The sequence below is a fragment of the Ranitomeya variabilis genome, chromosome 7 (genome assembly GCF_051348905.1).
Source record: "Ranitomeya variabilis isolate aRanVar5 chromosome 7, aRanVar5.hap1, whole genome shotgun sequence".
Taxonomy (NCBI): Eukaryota; Metazoa; Chordata; class Amphibia; order Anura; family Dendrobatidae; genus Ranitomeya; species Ranitomeya variabilis.
The window spans coordinates 46,272,773-46,297,443 of NC_135238.1; the positions used below are offsets into that span (position 1 = coordinate 46,272,773).

The 24,671-nt window shown below is 46.1% G+C and overlaps 1 pseudogene across 1 annotated transcript in view; it reads left to right on the top strand.

Annotated features, from left to right (window-relative positions):
* The window catches only part of LOC143786223 (piwi-like protein 1), a 107,300-nt pseudogene that overhangs the window by 72,300 nt on the left and 10,329 nt on the right, over positions 1 to 24,671 (top strand). Inside the window, exons 8-16 of the transcript XR_013218247.1 lie at positions 3,522 to 3,642; positions 4,471 to 4,588; positions 5,293 to 5,407; positions 6,155 to 6,342; positions 6,436 to 6,508; positions 6,589 to 6,789; positions 22,228 to 22,331; positions 22,610 to 22,704; positions 23,233 to 23,389. The product of XR_013218247.1 is annotated as a piwi-like protein 1 (transcript). The remainder of the gene's footprint in view (positions 1 to 3,521; positions 3,643 to 4,470; positions 4,589 to 5,292; positions 5,408 to 6,154; positions 6,343 to 6,435; positions 6,509 to 6,588; positions 6,790 to 22,227; positions 22,332 to 22,609; positions 22,705 to 23,232; positions 23,390 to 24,671) is intronic.

A 24,671-nucleotide genomic window follows, 5' to 3' on the forward strand; every position in this document is an offset into this window, starting at 1 on the left:
CGTGCTTTTTTTCCCCGCTTAATTTACTTCCGAGAGTCTTCAGATAGACCTGAGCAGAGGGAATTCCAGTAATCCTTATCGCCCAGGTTAGGACACACTTGGTGTGATATGCAGATTGAGTGCAGATAGTCGTCGATGTCCTATGGCGACTGCCGGATCATCCAAATCTGCTCTGCCAGCGTCCGTATTTTTGTCAGGACGTCCTCATGTCTTCTCTGTTCCCTCCAATTTGGGAAATTCTCCAAACTGGTCTGGAATCAGATTTGGTGCTCAGCTTTTCTTTTTTTTTTTTTTTTTTTTTTCTCTCTCCCTCTCTCAAATTCCAGATCTTGGCCTTATCTGTTTTATTCCAGCTCAGAAGTACTTCAATTCCTTAAGTGAGCATTTTCTTTCAGGGGGTCTCCCATGTGGTATCCTCCTATATCTTGCATTCAGAGCCCTGCAACCTTTATATGGTCCCGGGTGCGCTTTAAAGGGAACCTGTCACCCCCCCCAGGCGTTATAAACTAAAAGAGCCACCTTGTGCAGCATTACTGCTGCACTCTGACAAGGTGGCTCTTTTAGTTCACTACCGAATAATCAGTTTTATTGTCCGAAATACCTGCTCCTCAGTCAAGTGGGTCGGTGTTTCCCCCCTGCTTCAGACAGCACACAGCTGTCACTCACATCTTCTTGGCGCCGGGCGCTGCCTACTCCTCACCGCTGTTTTCAAAAGTACCCGGCGCCTGCGCTCTTATCCCCTGCCTGGTGCAGGCGCAGTGAGTGCTGGCCGTCTTTCCTCATATGCAGCCCAGCTGACTGCGCATGCGCCGCCTCCCTGCTTGTGAATCCCAGCCCCGCAATGTGAATAAATCATAAGTCACTGCGGAGCTGGGATTCACAAGCAGGGCGGCGGCGCATGCGCAGTCAGCTGGGCTGCATATGAGGAAAGACAGCTAGCACTCACTGCGCCTGCACCAGGCAGGGGATAAAAGCGCAGGCGCCGGGTACTTTTGAAAACCGCGGTGAGGGGGAGGCGGCGCCCGGCGCCAAGAAGATGTGAGTGACAGCTGTGTGCTGTCTGAAGCAGGGGGGAAACGCCGGCCCACTTGACTGAGGAGCAGGTATTTCGGACAAATAATAAAACTGATTATTTCGGAAGTTACAGCACCCAGAACTAAAAGAGCCACCTTGTCAGAATGCAGCATTACTGCTGCACAAGGTGGCTCTTTTAGTTTATAATGCCTGGGGGGGTGACAGGTTCCCTTTAACAGACGCCTTTCGAACCGTTGTAGGATGTCTCTGAAGTCGTCTGTTTCTTCTCGCTGCGCTATCAACCAAGTTTCAGAGCTACCACTCTTTTTGGTCGAGTTCCGTTCCTTTCCTGATTTTCCCCCAGGACAAGGCTGTCATCGAATCATCTATGGTCTCCGTTTTTTCCCAAGGTGGTTTTTCTCTTTCCACCTTAACAAGGACTTTGTCCTTCTCTCTTTTCTTGTCCAGCTCCAGTACATCCGGTGGAATGAGCCTTTCACACCTGGACATAATAAAGGCTTTCCGAAGGTGCATCTAGAAGACGGCGCCCTTCAGTAGGTCGGACGACCTATCTGTGCTTCCTGAGGGTCTCGGGCACCGTTTAGCCATTTCAGGGCTACGATACCAAATGGTCTCACTTGTCTTTTCAGATGTCTTACTGTGTCAGGAAACAAGCCTATCCCAATGGGGATTACGGCACACTCGGTCGGTAGACATTCTTTTTTGTGCCTTTTGGCATCAGGTGTCGGCACAAGAGGTCTGCAAGGCTGTAACTTGATACAGCTTACGCTCTCAGACTTCTGCACAAACGGTCCCTCGCAGATGTATTTTGCAAGCGGCGGTAGCGCAACTGTAGTCAGTTGGTACATGGGGTTAGATCTGTGATGTGACTCCCCACCCAAGGACTGCTTTGGGACGTCCCATGGTCTGTGTTCCCCAATGAGGCGTAGGGGAAATAGGGATTTTTGTGTACTAACTATAAAATCCTTTTCTCTAAGCCAATCATTGGGGGACACAGCACCCACCCTGTTAATTTTTTGGCTTGCGCTTGGTTTATGTTTATGGTTTATGATCTCCTACTGCTTTTGCACCAAACTGGTTCTCTGGGAGCCAGCAGGAGGGTGTATACTGCAGAGGAGGAGCTAACTTTTTGTTTCAACTTAGTGTCCTCCTAGTGGCAGCAGCATAACACCCATGGTCTGTGTCCCCCAATGATTGGCTCGGAGAAAAGGATTTTACGGTGAGTACACAAAAATCCCTATTTTCAGTTAGCCAGGAGTCACTAACTGTTATCTACATGTTGACTTTTGAATTTTTCTTTTTGGTTCGTCAAGAAAACAGACTTTTGGTAACATTATCCTGTAATACTGACTTGTAAGTTGAAATTTGATGTAACGTATTGTGCTGTTATCCTGGGCAACTAGAGGCGCATAATTGAACAATGTTTGCTGAAATGTTGATTACACATTGTCCAGGCCAGCTGGCTTGTTGACTTGCAAAACAGGAGGAAAAACTATGCAAATAAATACAATAATTAAACAATGTGAGTTGACCTTGTCACCATTCTTCCGCTTTACCTCTGGATGTTTGAAGGACAGTTGTTAACTATAAAAAGAGGACATAAGCGCCTCTATAAGCTATACCTTCGTAAACCGATATACATCCAGACAGCCAAGAGATCCGAAGAACCAGAAACTCTCTACAGGACAGCAGCCAGGACATCATGGCTCCATCACGAGGGACACAGATTTGACATTCTTCAGGATGTCAGCTTAGAGGACCACAGCCCCGGCTTAAAGAATGCAGATCTGCTCCATTCACTATCGCTGAACCATGGATACGTTTGGGATAGTCAGGATTTGGACCCACCGGTCACCTGAGCTCCATGGATACGTTTATGAAAGCAAGTAATGGGACCCACCAGTCACCTGGCTCCATGGTGTTTTTCGGAGAAGCCAGGTTGTGACCCTCTGGTCAACTGGCCTTCTGCCTCAATGGACTGACATCTTCCTAAGCTTGTCAGTACCTCCTTTCTGTGCGTGCCACAGGTGGGGGTAGTCTGTCCTGGAAGCAGGAAGTCCCAGCTGCTTTAATCTTAATCCCGGTGAATCGGCAGAAAGGTGAGACTGTCATTTGCACCATCTTGGGTATTCATGTGTTTTGGTTAGCGGATCAGGGCACCTGCTGACCTCCCATTCCCACCCCTCCTCCCCCTGTCTCCACAGAAGGCTCAGAGAAATATTTTACGGTAAACGCCCAAAATCATCTTCTCTTTGATTCGGCTCAAATATCCCCACTACATCTTGCATGGAGCTGTGCTGTCCTGGCTGGGTGCACAGTTGCAACAGGAGCTGAAAATGAAGCGATAGAGCGAGTTTTTTAATTTATTTTTTTTTTAAAGAATTTTGCATATGGGTGATCTCCTTTTATTATTTGCTGGTGACTTGGACAAAGCTCTGATAACTGAGACGTTCATCATCCTGCTGTTTATTTTGCATCGCCCTCAGCAATACAATGAACAAGTGGAGGACATGAGCCAGCCGCTAATCGTGAACATCCCCCGGAGGCCCAAGCCGGGAGCCGAAGGCGGAGCCATCGTACTGGTGCCAGAGTTATGTAACCTAACAGGTGAGCGCAGTCCCCGGCGGGTTACTAGCGGAGCTCGCTGACCACGCCACTATTACCTCTGTGATTGTAAATGGTGGCTAAATAGCTATAGGGCTGGATTTGTGTCCAACATTCTTGGTCCAAGTGCTGACTGTTCTGTCTGCACTGGCCGTGGGCTTCCGGTCTTGGCCTCAGCTGAACGTAGACACATATAAGGTCTGGACATCGCAGGGTGTGCACCGACCAATAGTGTCATAGGTGTGAGAACAGCCTAAAGTAAAGCTCAAAAAGGTGATGGGAACGGTCGCAAATGCAATATTAATGCCTTCCCACAAATAGACGTCCTGGGAAGGGTCTTCACATGAGGAGGCAATGAGGAGCTGTGCTAGATTATATAGCCAGCATCTGTCTCTGACAGTCGTGGCCGTCCTGTTTGAGTTCCTGTTGTTGCTGTTAACCATTTAAATGCTGCTGTCAATCTCCGATAGCAGCATTAAACGGTGCGCATGCTCGTCCTCGATCCCTTTAGCTTCCTGCCATGGAATTTTCACAATATGCTGCAGTACTGTGGTGTAGCACAAATGATTGGATGTTGAAGTCCCCGAATAAACTTCAAAATAATGTAGAAAATTAAAGGAAATAATAGAAATATATAAAGAATAAAAAATATTTTACCGTTTAAAAAAAAAAAAAAATTGATCTGCCCTGTCTGCTGTATGGCTGGTGTCTTGCAGATCGCTAGGGATCCCCTTCTGAAATGCGCCGGTCCCAGTAATGCCCCCCATGGCTCCTCACCAGGAGGCAGCTGCTCGTATTCTCATCTCTTACCGTTTCATCTTTATAACACAGGTCTGACCGACAGAATGAGAAACGACTTCAACGTCATGAAAGACCTGGCCGTTCACACTCGCTTACCACCAGACCAGAGGGAGCGACAAGTTGGGAAGTTCCTGAATTACATACACAAGTAAGTAGCCACGGTGGCTGGTAAGGGCCGTCTGCCTCTGACATGGGCCTTCTTTTGGGCAAGGTGAGTTTGGTTAGAAGCCATGTCTTGAGTTTGCTGTGATTTCAAAACTGGTTCCCCATCGAGGCTGTGAGTGCCTCAGTCATACCGAACAGTACGGAGGCTCCTGATAGCGGCCTCAGCTGTCAGTATGATTGGCGCATGACCGAACAGCTCACATAAGCTGGAATTTCTGAGATGTTGACCCTTCAGCCTGATTACAGCAGTAGATCGGAGACATTCCTCTATTGCTTTGCTCGCTACTTGACTACAAACACGAGGGATACCTTGCGTGATGAGATAAAAATAAGACCGCATAACAAGAGATGTCTGACCTCAGTTTGATGCTTACGTAACCCAATACACGTTTCGCCGTTGCTTCTTCCGGGGAACCACACCTCCAGAAGAAGCAGCGGCGAAACACATTCTGAGATGGTAAAGCCGTATACTGGGGTAAGGCAGCTCTTGTGGTCCCTATAGCTGCTGGATAGTCTCATCTGGATCCAATAGACGTAATGGCCACTTCTCCATTCCTGACAGTGGGGTCCTGTTCTAAAGATAGATACAGTGCCAATAGAGCACCAGCAAGACATTTATTGGGCTCCTTCCTTTCACCACCCAGTAGTGATGAATCCGGGGATTGTATATTTTTCTCCTGTCTTTAGGGACGAGAGCGTTCAGAAAGAGCTACGTGACTGGGGGCTGAATTTCGATACCGAACTCCTACAGTTCGAAGGGAGAATCGCACCTCCGGAAAAAATCCTGCAAAAAGACAGATCTGTGAGTATTTAGGTTGAGAGTGAACGCACCACAACACCTTCACATTCCCCCTAAACTATTTATTTATTTACCATATATTTTTTTATTTTATTTTCATTTTCATAGGAGGGCTTGTATTTTGCAGGATGAGATGTAGTTTTGAAGGATAAAAATTAAATTGCACTGAACGTGAATACAAGGAAAAAGGGTATAATTTCTACATTGTCCGCAGTGTTATACAAATGGCCTGGAAACAATTCTGCAGGTCCGTTCTTGTAAGGAAAATATAACACTAAGTGGTTTGGGGTTTTTGTTTTTTTTTTAGACTTTTTCACCTTTTCTATTTTGTCTTTTACATTGATCCGAGTGATGACTTGATTATTTTTTTTTGCCCAATTAGCTGTGATATAAAATGCACGTTACATTTCAGGAGGCCTTTGTTTGAAATATTCAGTAGTTTTTTTTTGGGGTTTGGATAATATTCCAGGGCCCAATAGTGCTTTGTGGGGTCTTCTTGAGCTGCAGCCTGGATTCTTTCCTTCTTTTGACTCATTTTGCTCCTTTTTCAGAGGCTGTTTGGGAGTCCGACACAGACTGCCCCTGGCCAAGCCTTCCCCACCAGCTTTCTTGTCTCAAAGCCAGGTTGACTCTTGGTTGCCCACTACTTTGCACAGACCTGGCATGTAACTCAGGCTGCTGAGAATCCGGGTGACAACCTCCCGGAGATCCTGCACTGAGATGTAATTTGTGATTTCGGATTATTTGCAGGCAGAATATAATCCACAGTTTGCTGACTGGTCGCGAGAGTTGAGGGGTGCCGTCCTGATCAGCCCCCGAGATCTGAATAATTGGCTGCTCTTTTACACCCGGAGAAATTACGATGCGGCGAACGCTCTTCTGCAGAACTTGTTCAAGATCACACAGCAAATGCGCATCAAGATGAACCGGGCGGTTCTGTGAGGCTCGGGGGGGCTCTGCCGGGGGGGCTCAGCCGAGGGGCTCGCACAGTGCGGGTCTTACACCATACGTTTTGTTTGTCTTTTCTAAAGGGTTGAAGTCGAGGACACGGTGGGAGGATATTTACAGGCCTTCCAGCAGAACATTACAGACCACACCGAGATGGTGGGTAGCTATTGGACTGGGTGGAAACGTGACCAGCAAGAATGTCTGAAATGTCGCCATGATCTGTCTCTGCTCTCCAGGTGGTCTGTATCCTGTCCAGCATTAATAAGATGAAGTACGACGCCATCAAGAAGCACCTGTGCGTGGACTTCCCCATCCCCAGCCAGTGCGTTGTCGCCAGGACCTTGAGCAAACCTCAGACTGTCCTCTCCGTCTGCACCAAAATCGCCTTACAGATGAACTGCAAGTTAGGAGGAGAGCTGTGGACAGTGGAGATGCCGGTACGTGTGTCCTTACACCTATACATGGCGAGAGGCTCGTCTCTCCCCCATGTGGCGAGGAGCAGTGAAACTTGACCCCTCCATGTGGCAATACCCATTATCCATGCACAGTAAAATCCAATTGTCACGGATCCCTTCTCCGTGGTGTTGTTGAGGAAGGATCTGGAGTGACCCTTCATGGTTGACTCAGTTATTTTAAAATTGATCCACAGGGCGTTGCCGGCAACTGAGAATGACCAGATGGAGACATGTCTCTGTTTGGGGGGATCAATGTCAAATCCCAAGTTATACTTCAACCAATCAACATAAGAACACGCTCACAGTTTTCTTAACCTATAATGCTTCTTTCACACTAGCGTCGGTACTGGTCTGTCGCTAAGCGTCGGCGCGACGTACCGACGCACATTGTGAAAATTTGTCACGACGTGGGCAGCGGATGCAGTTTTTCAACGCATCCGCTGCCTATTCTAAAGTCTGGGGAGGAGGGGGCGGAGTTCCAGCTGCGCATGCGCGGTAGGAAATGGCGGATCCGACGTACGAAAAAATGTTACATTGAACATTTTTTTTGTGCCGACGATCCGCCAAAACACGACGCATCCAGTGCGCGACGGATGGCCAGCCGTCGGCAATACAAGTCTATGGGCAAAAAATGCATCCTGCGGGCACATTTGCAGGATCCGTTTTTTCCCCAAAACGACGCATTGCGACGGACGTCACACAACGCAAGTGTGAAAGTAGCCTAAGAATGCAGGAACAGCCTGTACGTCAAGGTCTCGTAGAACAATACACCTTCACTCTCGTGCTCTTGTTCAAACTAGAACAATCAAGGTCTCATAACAACTATGAACTTTAGCCTAGTAACAGAATTTATCTCAAAACAGCAAAATGGAGTCGAAAAGCACAAAATGAAGCCTGCTTTAATTTTGATCTTGGTTTAACCCTTCACATTCCCCCCCCCCCCCCTAGATAAATTTTGTTAACTAATATGCAGCATCAGAGGTACTATCCCAACCTATAAGCTTGAGGGGTACGGTCTTCACATGACCGGTGCCATGTTACCAGCCATGGCTGTTGCGGCGCACCCATCCCCCCTGTATGCTACAATTTACGGATAACAATTTTTGATGACGGTGGAGGAGGTCTTTTGAAGATAGCCATACGCTTGGCTTCAGCATCTTCATCAGGTAACTTTGTGAAATTGGTGTAGAGAAGAGCAGGGGTGGCAACGCTTTTGGTATCATCATTAGTTGTCTTAGTGCAGAATTTCCTAATACATACAGAAATACACCAAAGAACAAAGCTTAGTATTACATACATAACAAGGATAAAGGCAGCGATGTGTAACAAACTTTGCAAGATTCCAGCTATCCAGCCCCTAAGTCCCTTAAACCAATTGGCTGGATTAAGAAAGGAGAAGGTGTCTGCCCACCAACTGTCCTTATTACGGCCATTGTCTTTATCATATTGACCTCTGAGTCTTTGAATGTCTTCTAACTTTAACTTCATAGTGCTATTGGGATCTATATAATGACAGCATGCGGGTCCAATAACCAGACACATACCACCCTGTGCTGCTGTTAAGTAATCCAGTACTACAGTATGTTGATTAGTGACTATGATGAGTTGGTTTTGGACAGCAACAGTAGTATTAAGTATTATGCCCTTTATCTGCCACTAGTCTGTTTGACCAGCTTGCAGTGCGATGCGTGGATCCACGTCGGCCTACCTTCCAGCTTTACTGACATGGGAGTAATGAGGAGAACTTGATAAGGACCGTCATACAAGGGTTCCAGTCCGTGTTTTCTGACATGCCTTTTCACGACCACAAAATCACCAGGCTTCAAGTTATAACAAATATCGTTTTCTGCTGAATCTGGAAGGGAAGAAGAAACTAGAGCATCGGTGTTAGCTAGGGTTTTACTAAGCTGAATAACATATTGAACAGCACAGTCAGTTTCTTCTGATATCAAACAATACCAAACAATATCTCATATGGGGACAGGCCAAGTTTTGCAATAGGGGTAGTACGAATGTGGTACAGTACAATGGGTAGGAGCTCTGGCCATGGAGCCGTAGTCTCCTGCATCATTTTGGTCAATTGTCCCCTCAGTGTGCCGTTCAGCCTCTCAACTTTCCCACTGGATTGTGGATGGTGCGGAGTATGGAGGGCTTCAGTGGATCCAAGCATTATCAAAACCTCCTGATACACATGAGAAGAAAAGGCCGGGCCTTGGTCACTTTCAACGACTTCTGGAACACTATATCTGTATATAACTTCCATCACCAGTTTCTCTGCTGTAGTTTTTGCAGTCATGTTGGTAACGGAATGCTTCCGGCCAACTGGAGAACATGTAGACAACCACCAGACAATATTCATACCTTCCAGACTTAGGCAACGTGATGTGGTCCACCTGGAGCCTTTGGAAAGGATAGTCGGGCTTAGCAAGATGCTTCGGGGGTACACGTTGAAGTTGACCAGGATTGCAGGTCTCACAGATATTACATACACGGTTGAGTGCTGTCATGACTGTAGAAATACAGTTGTGGCCAAAAGTATTGACACCCCTGCAATTCTGTCAGATAATACTCAATTTCTTCCTGAAAATGATTGCAATCACAAATTCTTTGGTATTATTATCTTCCTCTAATTTGTCTTAAATGAAAAAACACAAAAGAGAATGAAGCAAAAAGCAAAACATTGATCATTTCACACAAAACTCCAAAAATGGGCCAGACAAAAGTATTGGCACCCTCAGCCTAATACTTGGTTGCACAACCTTTAGCCAAAATAACTGCAACCAACCGCTACCGGTAACCATCAATGAGTTTCTTACAATGCTCTGCTGGAATTTTAGACCATTCTTCTTTGGCAAACTGCTCAGGTCCCTGATATTTGAAGGGTGCCTTCTCCAAACTGGCATTTTTAGATCTCTCCACAGGTGTTCTATGGGATTCAGGTCTGGACTCATTGCTGGCCACCTTAGAAGTCTCCAGTGCTTTCTCTCAAACCATTTTCTAGTGCTTTTTGAAGTGTGTTTTGGGTCATTGTCCTGCTGGAAGACCCATGACCTCTGAGGATACCCAGCTTTCTCACACTGGGCCCCTCATTATGCTGCAAAATTTGTTGGTAGTCTTCAGACTTCATAATGCCATGCACACAGTCAAGCAGTCCAGTGCCAGAGGCAGCAAAGCCACCCCAAAACATCAGGGAACCTCTGCCATGTTTGACTGTAGGGACCGTGTTCTTTTCTTTGAATGACTTTTTCTCCTGTAAACTCTCCTGTAAAAAGCTCTACTTTTGTCTCATCTGACCAGAGAACAATCTTCCAAAATGTTTTAGGCTTTTCCAGGTAAGTTTTGGCCAACTCCAGCCTGGCTTTTTTATGTCTCGGGGTAAGAAGTGGGGTCTTCCTGGGTCTCCTACCATACAGTCCTTTTCATTCAGACGCCGACGGATAGTACGGGTTGACACTGTTGCACCCTCAGACTGCAGGGCAGCTTGTACTTGTTTGGATGTTAGTCGAGGTTCTTTATCCAACATCCGCACAATCTTGCGTTGAAATCTTGTCAATTTTTCTTTTCTGTCCACATCTAGGGAGGTTAGCCACAGTGCCATGGGCTTTAAACTTCTTGATGACACTGCGCACGGTAGACACAGGAACATTCAGGTCTTTGGAGATGGACTTGTAGCCTTGAGATTGCTCATGCTTCCTCACAATTTGGTTTCTCAAGTCCTCAGACAGTTCTTTGGTCTTCTTTCTTTTTTCCATGCTCAATGTGGTGCACACAAGGACACAGGACAGAGGTTGAGTCAACTTTAATCCATGTCAGCTGGCTGCAAGTGTGATTTAGTTATTGCCAACACCTGTTAGGTGCCACAGGTAAGTTACAGGTGCTGTTAATTACACTAATTACAGAAGCATCACATGATTTTTCGAACAGTGCTAATACTTTTGTCCACCCCCTTTTTTATTTTTGGTGTGGAATTATATCCAATTTGGCTTTAGGACAATTCTTGGTGTTTTTTCATTTAAGACAAATTAAATGAAGATAATAACAAAGAATTTGTGTTTGCAATCATTTTCAGGAAGAAACTCAGTATTATCTGACAGAACTGCAGGGGTGTCAATACTTTTGGCCACAACTGTACCAGGGCTAGGGCCTGGTTTTTCCTCAATGTGTGGGCCCATGTGCCCACGTGGCAATAACAGGATACATCCGCTTAGTGGGACACACAAGTTGGTCCTTTTTCCAGAGACCATGTCCATACATGCTCCATCAGCCTTCCACTGCTTCACTTCTTCCTATGGGGACATTCTCTGCATCATCATTAAGCGGTCTTGTGGGGTCCGACAGAAAACCTCCATCTGTCATGGATCAACAGGTTCCTGTAGTCAGTGTTTCTTGTAACTGTTTACGCTGAGAGCATGTGGTCACCATAGTTGGTATGGTCGGTTCAACGGGTAGGAGAGCAGCAGCTTTTGCTTGCATATCCGCAAAGGCGTTGCCAACAGTCTGTGGACTGTTCCTAGGACAGTGCGCCTTAACTTTGATAATGGCCACCTGGGTAGGTAATTTGATTGAGTCCATGAGGGTTTTAACAGCTTCAGCATTCTTCACTGGAGTCACGGCGGTGGTAATAAACCCACGATTGGCCCATAGAGCTCCAAAATCATGAGCAATACCAAATGCATACTGTGAGTCCGTGTATATATTAGCCCGCCTGTCTTTGGCCAGAACACATGCAGTAGACAGAGCCTGAAGTTCTGCTGACAGTGAGGGAGGGAGTGCAGCTCCGTGTGCTACAGTATCTTCCGTAGTAACAGCGTGTCCGTTGTGGAATCTGCCAAACTCATCAGCATATCTTGAACCATCCGTGTATAACACCAGATCAGGATTTGGAAGTGGATGTTGGAAGCTATCTCTTCAGTCAGGAGTTGGGAACAGTCATGTTGGAGGTAATCCTCATCACTGCCATCCTTCTTGGGGACCGGCAGTAAAGTAGCGGGGTTGAATTTAGTCAGGCAAAAGGAGTGAACACTGCAGCCGCAAGTGTCGTCGTACAGTCAAATGTTTTGGCTGTTGGAGTGTCAGTATTGCCGCAATATCATGTGGGGCAAAAATGTGCGTCTCATGTCCAAGAATTATGTCTGCAGTCTTGTCAAGCAACGAGTGAGTGGCGTGAACTGCCCTCATGCAACTTGGTGATGCCCGGGCCACGGGGTCGAGGCGGGCTGAATAATAGCCCACAGGCCGTTGTCTATTGCCATGCGACTGTGTGAGTACCCCTGCTGCGTGTCCTTCATTCTCAGGCACATACAAATGGAACGGTCGAGTATAGTCCGGGATGCCCAAGGCAGGGGCGGAAGCAATAAGCCGCTTTAATTCAGAGAAGGCACGATAAAGGCTTTCCATACAAACCGTTGATCTTTCCTTATAGTTCATATACCATCTTTCAGGGCATTGTAGAGGGGTTGCATTATGCGGGATGCGTCCGGTATCCACTGACGACAATAAGTACATAGTCCAAGAAAATGCTGGAGTTCAGTCTCATCTTTAGGAAAAAGGAAGGGAGCTGACGGCTATTTTTCTTTCTTTTGTGAGGTGTCTGACACCCTGAAGGAGACAGTTACCCAAAAATATCACATGACCAAGGCAGAACTGAAGTTTCGAGGCCGAAACCCGACAGTTCAGATCTGCCAGATACTTGAGGAGGGGAACAGTGGCAGCAATGGCTTCCTGCTCTGTTCGTGCACACAACAAAACCTCATCCACATACTGGAGCAGCGTGACATAGCGATGATCTAACTGCCAGGGTAAAAGACACTCGCCCATATTTTTTGCAAACTGATTGGGACTATTTTGGGCCCCTTGTGGCATAACTGTCCACGTCAATTGTCGTCCCTGATAAGTGAATGCAAACAGAAACTGGCAATCTGGGTGTAATGGAATGCTGAAGAAGGCATTGGCAAGGTCGATGACTGAACCAAGCAGCATCCTGAGGTATCTGGGACACAAGAGTATGTGGATTAGGCACCACCGGTGTTTCCAGAACAGTAGCTGCATTAACTGCCCGTAGATCTTGTACCAGCCGGTACACATGGGGTTGGCCGGGTGGGGTCTTTTTCTTAACGGGAAACAAGGGAGTGTAACATGGGGAAACACAAGGTACCAGGGCACCATTATCGAGTAATGTTTGTATTTGGCCCTTGAGGCCCCGCTCCTGATCATGTTTCAAAGGGTATTGATGGACTTTCGGAAAAGGGGCACCAGGTTTGAGAAACCCTTTTACTGGTTCTACAGACATTATTGGGGGTGATCTGGGCCTATCGGGGCCATCATTACCATGGGAAGGGCGTGTAGGATACAGATCTCCGCATTGTGTTCATCTGCATAAGGGTTATGTAACGTAAGAACCATCTGACCATCATCTTGGAATTGTATTCTGGAGCGGAACTGTGATAATAAATCTGCCCCCAGTAAATTTACCAGACATGTGGGAGAGATTATGAACTGGGCCGTGACCTCAGGGAAAGGTCCCACAGGGATGGGTGTTGTGAATTTGGATTCTGGGCTCCCCCGGTGGCTACTGGTGGAATTGAACTTGTGTCATCATCTTCCCTGCTCACCTGTTCCCATCTAGTTGTGGGAGTCGCTATATAACCTTGCTTCTCTGTCAGTTGGATGCCGGTCAACAATATTATCAGAAGCCTTCTGTGCATGTTCCTGCTCCTAGACAACTCCTAGATAAGTTGGACTTTCGTCCATGTTTGTTTTTGTATTTTTGGTTCCAGTTCACAGCTGTAGTTTCGTTACTGTGTCTGGAAAGCTCTTGTGAAACAGAAATTGCCACTCTGGTGTTATGAGTTAATGCTAGAGTCCTAAAGGAATTTCTGGATGGTATTTTGATAGGGTTTTTCAGCTGACCATGAAAGTGTCCCTTCTGTCTTTCATCTATCTAGTAAGCGGACCTCAAATTTGCTAAAACCTATTTTCATGCTACGTTTGTTATTTCATCTTAATTCACCGCCAATATATGTGGGGGTCTTCTGTCTGCCTGTCGGGGAATTTCTCTAGAGGTGAGCAAGGACTATATTTTCCTCTGCTTAGACTATTTAGTTCTCCGGCTGGCGCTGGGCATCTAGCGATCAACGTAGGCATGCTACCCGGCCACTTCTAGTTGTGTGGTAGGTTTAGTTCATGGTCAGTTTAGTTCCCATCATCCAAGAGCTAGTTCTGATATATGCTGGGCTATGTCTCTTGCCATTGAGACCATGACAGTTTGACCGGCCCACTAAAGGGTTAAATCCTTGGCTGAGAAAGGAGAGAAAAGTGAAGCTGCTGAAATTTTTTTTTTTTTTTTTTTCTTTTCTCTCTCCCTCTAGCTCTGAGTGTGCTTATAATTGTACCACCTGCCAGTCTGTCTATGCTGCAGCCTTCATTTCTTTTTCTCCTTATAATCCTTGAATGGCTCTGTGTTCATCTGTGTAAAATGGATCTACAGGGTGTAGCTGCAGGTTTGAATAATCTCGCCACGAAAGTACAAAATTTGCAAGATTTCGTGATTCATGCACCTATGTCTGAGCCGAGAGTTCCTTTGCCGGAATTTTTCTCGGGGAATAGATCTGGTTTTCAGAATTTTAGAAATAATTGCAAATTGTTTTTGTCCCTGAAGTCTCGCTCTGCCGGAGACCCTGCACAGCAGGTCAGGATTGTGATTTCCTTGCTCCGGGGCGACCCTCAAGATTGGGCTTTTTCATTGAAGCCAGAGGATCCTGCATTGCTTAATGTGGATGCGTTTTTTCTGGCCTTGGGGTTGCTTTATGAGGAACCTCATTTGGAGCTCCAGGCGGAAAAAACTTTGATGTCCCTGTCTCAGGGGCAAGATGAAGCAGAAATATACTGCCAAAGATTCCGTAAATGGTCTGTGCTTACTCAGTGGAATGAGTGCGCCCTGGCGGCGACTTTCAGAGAGGGCCTCTCTGATGCTATTAAGGATGTTATGGTGGGGTTCTCTGTGCCTGCGGGTCTGAATGAGTCCATGACAATGGCTATTCAGATCGATAGGCGTCTACGGGAGCGCAAACCGGTGCACCATTTGGCGGTGTCCACTGAGAAGACGTCAGAAAGTATGCAGTGTGATAGAATTCTGTCCAGAAGCGAGCGGCAGAATTTTAGACGGAAAAATGGGCTGTGTTTCTACTGTGGTGATTCTACTCATGTTATATCAGCATGCTCTAAGCGCACTAAGAAGCTTGATAAGTCTGTTTCTATTGGCACTTTACAGTCTAAGTTCATTCTATCTGTGACCCTGATTTGCTCTTTGTCATCCGTTACTGCGGACGCCTATATCGACTCTGGTGCCGCTTTGAGTCTTATGGATTGGTCCTTTGCCAAACGCTGTGGGTATGATTTAGAGCCTTTGGAAACTCCTATTCCTCTGAAGGGGATTGACTCCACCCCATTGGCTAGTAATAAACCACAATACTGGACACAAGTAACTATGCGTATTAATCCGGATCACCAGGAGATTATTCGCTTTCTGGTGCTGTATAATCTACATGATGTTTTGGTGCTGGGATTGCCATGGCTGCAATCTCATAACCCAGTCCTCGACTGGAGAGCCATGTCTGTGATAAGCTGGGGATGTAAGGGGACTCATGGGGACGTACCTGTGGTGCCCATTTCATCATCTATTCCCTCTGAAATTCCTGAGTTCTTGTCTGACTTTCGTGATGTCTTTGAAGAACCCAAGCTGGGTTCACTACCTCCGCACCGCGAGTGCGATTGTGCTATAGATTTAATCCCGGGTAGTAAATACCCCAAGGGTCGTTTATTTAATCTGTCTGTGCCTGAACATGCTGCTATGCGAGAATATATAAAGGAGTCCTTGGAAAAGGGACATATTCGTCCGTCGTCATCTCCCTTAGGAGCCGGGTTTTTCTTTGTGTCTAAAAAAGATGGCTCGTTGAGACCATGTATTGATTATCGGCTTTTGAATAAAATCACGGTCAAATATCAATACCCGTTGCTGCTGCTGACTGATTTGTTTGCTCGCATAAAGGGGGCCAAGTGGTTCTCTAAGATTGATCTCCGTGGGGCGTATAATTTGGTGCGAATTAAGCAGGGGGATGAGTGGAAAACCGCATTTAATACGCCCGAGGGCCACTTTGAGTATTTGGTGATGCCTTTTGGTCTTTCTAATGCCCCTTCAGTCTTCCAGTCCTTTATGCATGACATTTTCCGCGATTATTTGGATAAATTTATGATTGTGTATCTGGATGATATTCTGATTTTTTCGGATGACTGGGACTCTCATGTCCAGCAGGTCAGGAGGGTTTTTCAGGTTTTGCGGTCTAATTCTTTGTGTGTGAAGGGTTCTAAGTGCCTTTTTGGGGTTCAAAAGATTTCCTTCTTGGGATATATTTTTTCCCCCTCTTCCATTGAGATGGATCCTGTTAAGGTTCAGGCTATTTGTGATTGGACGCAGCCCTCTTCTCTTAAGAGTCTTCAGAAATTTTTGGGCTTTGCTAACTTTTATCGCCGATTTATTGCTGGTTTTTCGGATGTAGTTAAGCCATTGACCGATTTGACTAAGAAGGGTGCTGATGTTGCTGATTGGTCTCCTGATGCTGTGGAGGCCTTTCGGGAGCTTAAGCGCCGTTTTTCTTCTGCCCCTGTGTTGCGTCAGCCTGATGTTGATCTTCCTTTTCAGGTTGAGGTTGACGCTTCTGAGATCGGAGCTGGGGCAGTGTTGTCGCAGAAAAGTTCCGACTGCTCCATGATGAGGCCTTGTGCTTTTTTTTCCCGTAAATTTTCGCCCGCCGAGCGGAATTATGATGTTGGGAATCGGGAGCTTTTGGCCATGAAGTGGGCTTTTGAGGAGTGGCGCCACTGGCTTGAGGGGGCTAGACATCAGGTGGTGGTATTGACTGACCACAAAAACCTAATCTATCTTGAATCCGCCAGGCGCCTGAATCCTAGACAGGCGCGCTGGTCGTTGTTTTTCTCTCGGTTTGATTTTGTGGTGTCATACCTACCGGGTTCTAAGAATATTAAAGCAGATGCCCTTTCTAGGAGTTTTGAGCCTGACTCGCCTGGTAACTCTGAGCCCACAGGTATCCTTAAGGATGGAGTGATTTTGTCAGCCGTTTCTCCAGACCTGCGGCGGGCCTTGCAGGAGTTTCAGGCGGATAGACCGGATCGTTGCCCACCTGGTAGACTGTTCGTTCCTGATGATTGGACCAGTAGAGTCATCTCTGAGGTTCATTCTTCTGCGTTGGCAGGTCATCCTGGAATCTTTGGGACCAGGGATTTGGTGGCAAGGTCCTTCTGGTGGCCTTCCCTGTCACGAGATGTGCGAGGCTTTGTGCAGTCTTGTGACGTTTGTGCTCGGGCCAAGCCTTGTTGTTCTCGGGCTAGTGGATTGTTATTGCCCTTGCCCATTCCTAAGAGGCCTTGGACGCACATCTCGATGGATTTTATCTCGGATCTGCCCGTTTCTCAGAAGATGTCTGTCATCTGGGTGGTGTGTGACCGTTTCTCTAAGATGGTCCATTTGGTTCCCTTGCCCAAGTTGCCTTCTTCTTCCGAGTTGGTTCCTCTGTTTTTTCAGAATGTTGTTCGTTTACATGGTATTCCTGAGAATATCGTTTCTGACAGAGGAACCCAATTTGTGTCTAGATTTTGGCGGGCGTTCTGTGCTAGGATAGGCATAGATTTGTCTTTTTCGTCTGCTTTCCATCCTCAGACTAATGGCCAGACCGAGCGGACTAATCAGACCCTGGAGACATATCTGAGATGTTTTGTGTCTGCGGACCAGGATGATTGGGTTGCTTTTTTGCCATTGGCGGAGTTCGCCCTCAATAATCGGGCCAGCTCTGCCACTTTGGTGTCCCCGTTTTTCTGTAATTCGGGGTTTCATCCTCGATTTTCCTCCGGTCAGGTGGAATCTTCGGATTGTCCTGGTGTAGATGCTGTGGTGGAGAGATTGCATCGGATTTGGGGGCAGGTGATGGACAATTTGAAGTTGTCCCAGGAGAAGACTCAGCTTTTTGCCAACCGCCGTCGTCGTGTTGGTCCTCGGCTTTGTGTTGGGGATTTGGTGTGGTTGTCTTCTCGTTTTGTCCCTATGAGGGTCTCTTCTCCTAAGTTTAAGCCTCGGTTTATCGGCCCGTACAAGATATTGGAGATTCTTAACCCTGTGTCCTTCCGTTTGGACCTCCCTGCATCTTTTTCCATTCATAATGTTTTTCATCGGTCATTATTGCGCAGGTATGAGGTACCTATTGTGCCTTCCGTTGAGCCTCCTGCTCCGGTGTTGGTTGAGGGTGAGTTGGAGTACGTTGTGGAAAAAATCTTGGACTCCCGTGTTTCCAGACGGAGACTCCAGTATCTGGTCAAGTGGAAGGGATACGGCCAGGAGGATAATTCTTGGGTGACTGCCTCTGATGTTCATGCCTCCGATCTTGTTCGTGCCTTTCATAGGGCTCATCCTGATCGCCCTGGTGGGTCTGGTGAGGGTTCGGTGCCCCCTCCTTGAGGGGGGGGTACTGTTGTGAATTTGGATTCTGGGCTCCCCCGGTGGCTACTGGTGGAATTGAACTTGTGTCATCATCTTCCCTGCTCACCTGTTCCCATCTAGTTGTGGGAGTCGCTATATAACCTTGCTTCTCTGTCAGTTGGATGCCGGTCAACAATGTTATCAGAAGCCTTCTGTGCATGTTCCTGCTCCTAGACAACTCCTAGATAAGTTGGACTTTCGTCCATGTTTGTTTTTGTATTTTTGGTTCCAGTTCACAGCTGTAGTTTCGTTACTGTGTCTGGAAAGCTCTTGTGAAACAGAAATTGCCACTCTGGTGTTATGAGTTAATGCTAGAGTCCTAAAGGAATTTCTGGATGGTATTTTGATAGGGTTTTTCAGCTGACCATGAAAGTGTCCCTTCTGTCTTTCATCTATCTAGTAAGCGGACCTCAAATTTGCTAAAACCTATTTTCATGCTACGTTTGTTATTTCATCTTAATTCACCGCCAATATATGTGGGGGTCTTCTGTCTGCCTGTCGGGGAATTTCTCTAGAGGTGAGCAAGGACTATATTTTCCTCTGCTTAGACTATTTAGTTCTCCGGCTGGCGCTGGGCATCTAGCGATCAACGTAGGCATGCTACCCGGCCACTTCTAGTTGTGTGGTAGGTTTAGTTCATGGTCAGTTTAGTTCCCATCATCCAAGAGCTAGTTCTGATATATGCTGGGCTATGTCTCTTGCCATTGAGACCATGACAGATGGGTTTTGTAATAGTATGTTTATTGGGTCTGCCATCTCTTCAGTATGGGCGATTATCAGGATTTTGAGGCTATCTGATTCTGAGTATCCCCCAGAGTTCCCAGTATTCAGGTTACGGGTGGAAGGGGGAACCTGAAGGTAGCAACTGTCAGCATGGGTATGACAATCTCTCTGAAAGTGACCGGGCCGGCCTCAGCGCCAGCACTTCAAGCGAGAATTGGCACGGCAGGGCGGGGCTGGGGAGTGAGATTCCCAGACATAGGGTTAAAAGGGATATTGGAGTAGGGAACTGAATTTGTGTAGGGGAGGAGGGCAGGAGCTGGAGTCTGTTGTGTGGGCCACTGATAAGGAACAGCTGCGTCCTTGTAGCTGGGGTAGGGGCCGAGGTTGGAGCAGGAATCGCTGTGGCTACTGGTTTAACCTTTGATTTCCCTGCTGATGCAGAGCGGGCTAAATTCTTCTGAAAACTTTTTACTATTTTCAATGCATCATCCGGAGTGGAAGTCTCGATATCAGGTTTGACTGACATTATTGCCTCTTTCAATTCAGATTTGAGGCCGGACATTAAAGCTGCCACAAAAAGGTGTGAATGGGCTTTATTATACAGTGAGAATCCCAAATCTTTAAACACTACCATAAGACGCCCATAAAACTTCTCGGCAGTCTGCTCCTTGTCCTGTGTGACATCTGTGAGGGAGGTAGCTTGGTCCGCTAATCTATCTTGTGCCCAAACTTTTAAAGCATTGCAGATATCAACACCACTCATATGTTCCCCGTCCAAATTCACATTATAGGTTATGCCACCCTCAATAATTGGAAGATACCCCTCCTCAGTCTTCACTTGGAGCAAGTGTAACAGATCTCTTCGGGAAGTGGAATAAATCTCTCGATTCGCTGCCATTTGCCTATAAAAGGCCATGGGGAGGTTTCTGGATTGGGTAACTGGATGCAAAGGGTGTTTATTTGGGATGGGGAAAAGCGAGTTTACTTTGGCCTGTCAGGAGTAGCTTTCACATCATCTTCTTCAAAGATATTACTGACTCGAGTGCAGGAGGAGGTGGCGGTAGTACGGGCACAAGAGGCATCTGCTGCAGAAGCGGGGCAGGAGGCTCTGTTACAATTACAGATTGTATTGCCTGATGGGCCGTTATGCATTATGCTCTAATGGGAGCATAAATCACACACAGACCCAGGCCACACACCCGCTCATACACGCTGCCACCACTCATCGAACACACGGGCGATGAGTCTCTGAAATATTAATACTACCACTCATAAGGCTCACACACCTTAGGCTATGGATTCTTTTAGAACATTCAAGGTTCAACTTGTTAAAGTTTTATACTTTAATACAAAAAAGGTTCAGTGCTTACAGTAAGAAAAAGTATAAAAATATGATAATAAAGACACACAACTTATGCAAAACAGTATAAAAATAAACAGGAGAAAACTTACAGAAATCATCTAACTGGTAGTTTGCTTTGTGCTCCCTGAGGAAGGGGGGGGGGGTGAATGGAGTTGGTGGAACACATGAGCGTCTCAGGCTGCCCTCACATGTGAACACGTTTTTTAGGTATACAGGTCTAATTTATAGCTTTGGTCTGGAGGTCCGGTTTCTAGACTAGCCCCTCAGGGTAATATCATAATGGCTTGTATTTTTATTGGTCCACGGCCGCGCCCCCCCAATCAATATATTCTTTTCTCTTGAGATCCTTTGTGTAACAGCTGTCACAGAGATACTATCAGGCCGTAATTAACATCTCTCTTTCAAGAGCTAAGAGATGTCAAATGTTACCTTTCTTCTTGGCTTCCAGCAGGACACCCTGGTGAGGTTAGAGACTGAAGTCTACTTGTCTCAGGAAAATACACATTAACACCTGGGTGCGACCTGCAACTTTTCAAGACAGTTACATTAAATAATGTTACATTATTGCCATTATATAATGTATCTAGATGTGTGTGTGTGTGTGTGTGTATATGTATATATATATATATATATATATTTATTTATTTATATATATATATATATATATATATATATATATATATATATATATATACACATACACAGCAGCACATGTACATGAATCATGTACATGTGCTGCTGTGATTTTTTTTATCTATATGATGCAGTTTGCAGCTTTGCTCTCTCTCGAGAGAGAGAGAGAGAGAGATACACACACTAGATGGTGGCCCGATTCTAACACATCGGGTATTCTAGAATATGTATGTAGTTTATTTATGAAGTTTTCAGAATAATGCAATTTATACACCGGATTCGGCCGGGCGCGACCAATTAGCGAAGCGTGGTACAAATTCCGCCCCAATTCGCGGGCGGCCGGGCGTGACCAATCAGTGAAGCCAGGGCCGGCTCCAGGTTTTTGAGAGCCCCGGGCGAAAGAGTCTCAGTGGGCCCTCCTCTTTAACACATACCACGATTCATGATGCAAAATTACAGCAGAGAAATACACCACAGCCAAGTAGCATATAGCAATGTGGGCACCATATCCCTGTTTAAAAAAAAAAAAAAAGAATTAAAATAAAAAATAGTTATATACTCACCTTCCGGCGGCCCCCGGATCCAGGCCAGGCATTTAGCGATGCTCCTCGCGACCCTCCGGTCCCAAGAATGCATTGTGGTCTCGCGAGATGATGACGTAGCGGTCTCACGAGACCACTACGTCATCATCTCGCGAGAGCGCAGTGCATGGCCCGGAGCGTCGTGAGGAGCGGCAAAGGCGCCAGAAGGTGAGTATATAATTTTTTTTATTATTTTCAAGATTAGATCTTTTTACTATTGAAGCTGCATAGGCACACAGGGTTAATAGCAGTGTTAATGGACTGCGTTACACAGCGGCATAACACGGTGTAATGCAGCCATTAACCCTGTGTGAGCGCTGACTGGAGGGGAGTATGGAGGGGCGAATTCTCGGCCGGACTGCCCGTCGCTGACCAATCAGCTGGTCGCTGACCAATATATTTTCAAAATAAAAGTTCAATTTCTTCAATGTAAATGTGGAAGGTTTAATCAACCCACTGTTCTGGGCGACGTTTCGGCTCCATCTGAGCCTTTCTCAAGAATATATATATATATATATCTCACATATTTCACCACACCAGTGAATGTGGCTTTTTTTTTTTTTTTTTTTTCTCAGCTGGATAAAGCAATAATTATTGGGATTGATTGCTACCACGACACCCTGCAGGGGAGGAGATCTATTGCTGGCTTTGTCGCGAACACGAACAAGCAAATGACTCGGTAATGTATCTGCCACGTCTGGGTTCCTCATACATTGCTGGCTCCTCACTCCGGCTAATGCAGAGAACTGGAGCAAGGACCCTGAGCGCCCCCTCCAGATACAGCCCCCATTGTACCGCAGCCCCCAGAATAACCTGATTGCCCCCACGGTCTACAGCCTCCGCGCCCCTCAGCCCCGCACCCCAGAGTGGGCCGGCACTGATGCCATTGTGCCCCTGATGTCTTGTAGGCCCATAGCAGCCTATGAGATGGCGGCCTTATTCTGAATGAGCCCTAAGTAACCTCTGACCTTTCTATTTTACCTGGTTTTCCCGATGCGTCGTCCAGGATCAGAGACAAGAGATTGTCGATGGCCTAAAAGTTTGTATGCAAGGTAAAAAATATAATAAAAAGTTCCAAATGTGCAGAACAAACATCTGGATGGATTTTCACTGTACAGAAGGGGAGTCTGGTATAGGAGACCTCGGCGTAGGTTTGTGCTATAATTTCTGCCATGTTTTAGTAAATGTGCCCCCAGCTTCTCCGAGAAGTGCCATGGCTGATAAAATAGTGGGGGACAAATCTCCCCTTTGTTTATAGCCGACACCAGGTAACTGTGCTGAGATTTGTGTGTCATAGACTGGTGCAGGTTCTGTTCGCAGCTGTATCCGTACACCATGTAGTGGCCATTCTTGGTACTGCAGCTGTATGAAATGTGATCGGAGCTGCAGTACTGAGAGCGGCCACTACACGGTGTACGGCGCTGCACACATCTGATGCAGGGGTGTCTGATCCCCACCGATCCGATGTCTGTGGCCTATAGCAGAATTTCAGTGCGCCTGTGGGCGGCCTTATTTACTGGTATCACGATGTCATGATGACTTTTTTCTGTCTTTTCTTTATGTCCTTTCTCTTTCTCTAGCGGCGCTGCACGCATGGACCAAGACTAACGAAGGAAACCTGCCGCAGCGCATCATCATCTACAGAGACGGAGTAGGCGACGGGCAGCTCAAGACCTTAGTGAACTACGAGATCCCACAGTTCATTGATTGCATCAAGTCTGCTAAACAGAATTACAGGTGCGGCAGAGGTGGCCCCAAACCCTTATGGTTCCTGACACAATTTTAATTTTTGTACTTTTAGTATTAAAAAAAAAACCAAAACCCTTTTTTTAATTTCTCCATCAATATATGCGTACGAGGACTTGTTCATTGCGGGATGAGTTGTAGTGTTGAATGACGCCATTCATTTTACCATAAAATGTACTGATAAATCGGAAAATAATTCCTAGTGGGGGGGGAAATGGTGGGAAAAAAAAAATTCTGCCATAGTTTTGTAGTTTTCTTTTTTTTTGTTTGTTTGTTTTACAACGTACCGTGTGCAGTGAAATGACCTGACAATAAGATTCTCCGGACGATTACAGCGGCACCAAACTTCTCTACTGTTTTTTTTTTAAAAAAGGAAGGAAAGCGTTCTTCCATCATCCTTCTATAGTCTAAATAATCAGAAGGAAGAGAAACTTCAAACTCCAGATGTTAAAAGATGTGTAGTTAGAAGATATCTAAAGAAAAAACAGAGGAAAAAAAACCCAATCAAAAAGTCCACAGTAGTTAATATAAAATCATGAAAATGTTATTAAGTAATAATACATCAGATTTATAACCTGAATAGAGCAAATGCAATAGAAAATATTTAAAATGTATAAAGGGCGCACCTAACCATTAGAAATTCTATATTTAGTAGTTGCCACATATAACGTGCAAAAGACGTGGTGGTAAATAGTAAAAAAATATAAATGCATAAAAAGTGTGATAACCACTAATGGGCACCGCTGACACAGTGATCTCATGCGGAAAATGCTAGTGTGCAAACAGTGTGCAAGCCAAAGTACATATGCAAGAGAGTTGAAATAGTAATTAGGCTGAACTGTACAAAAATACCACTAGGTGTCGCTGTTGATAACAGCAACTGTTGGCACACGGGAAAAGAGATTGATAGTAATAAGAAAACATAATGCGGTCATGATAGACATGTACTTACTATGCTCTTAAGATCCCGGTTTCCTGGATGGCGCCTGACGAAGGCAGCGTGCCGAAACGCGCGTTGGGGAGGGCGCCATCCAGGAAACCGGGCTCTTAAGAGCATAGTAAGTACTAGGGTTGAGCGAAACGGGTCGGCCATTTTCAGAAGTCGCCGACTTTTGGCAAAGTCGGGTTTCATGAAACCCGACCCGACCCCTGTGTGGGGTCGGCCATGAGGTCGGCGATCTTCTGAATCTGGTATCAGAATTCCGATACCGAGTTCCGATATGTTTGCGATATCGGAAATCAGTATCGGAATCCACATTTACGTGTAAAATAA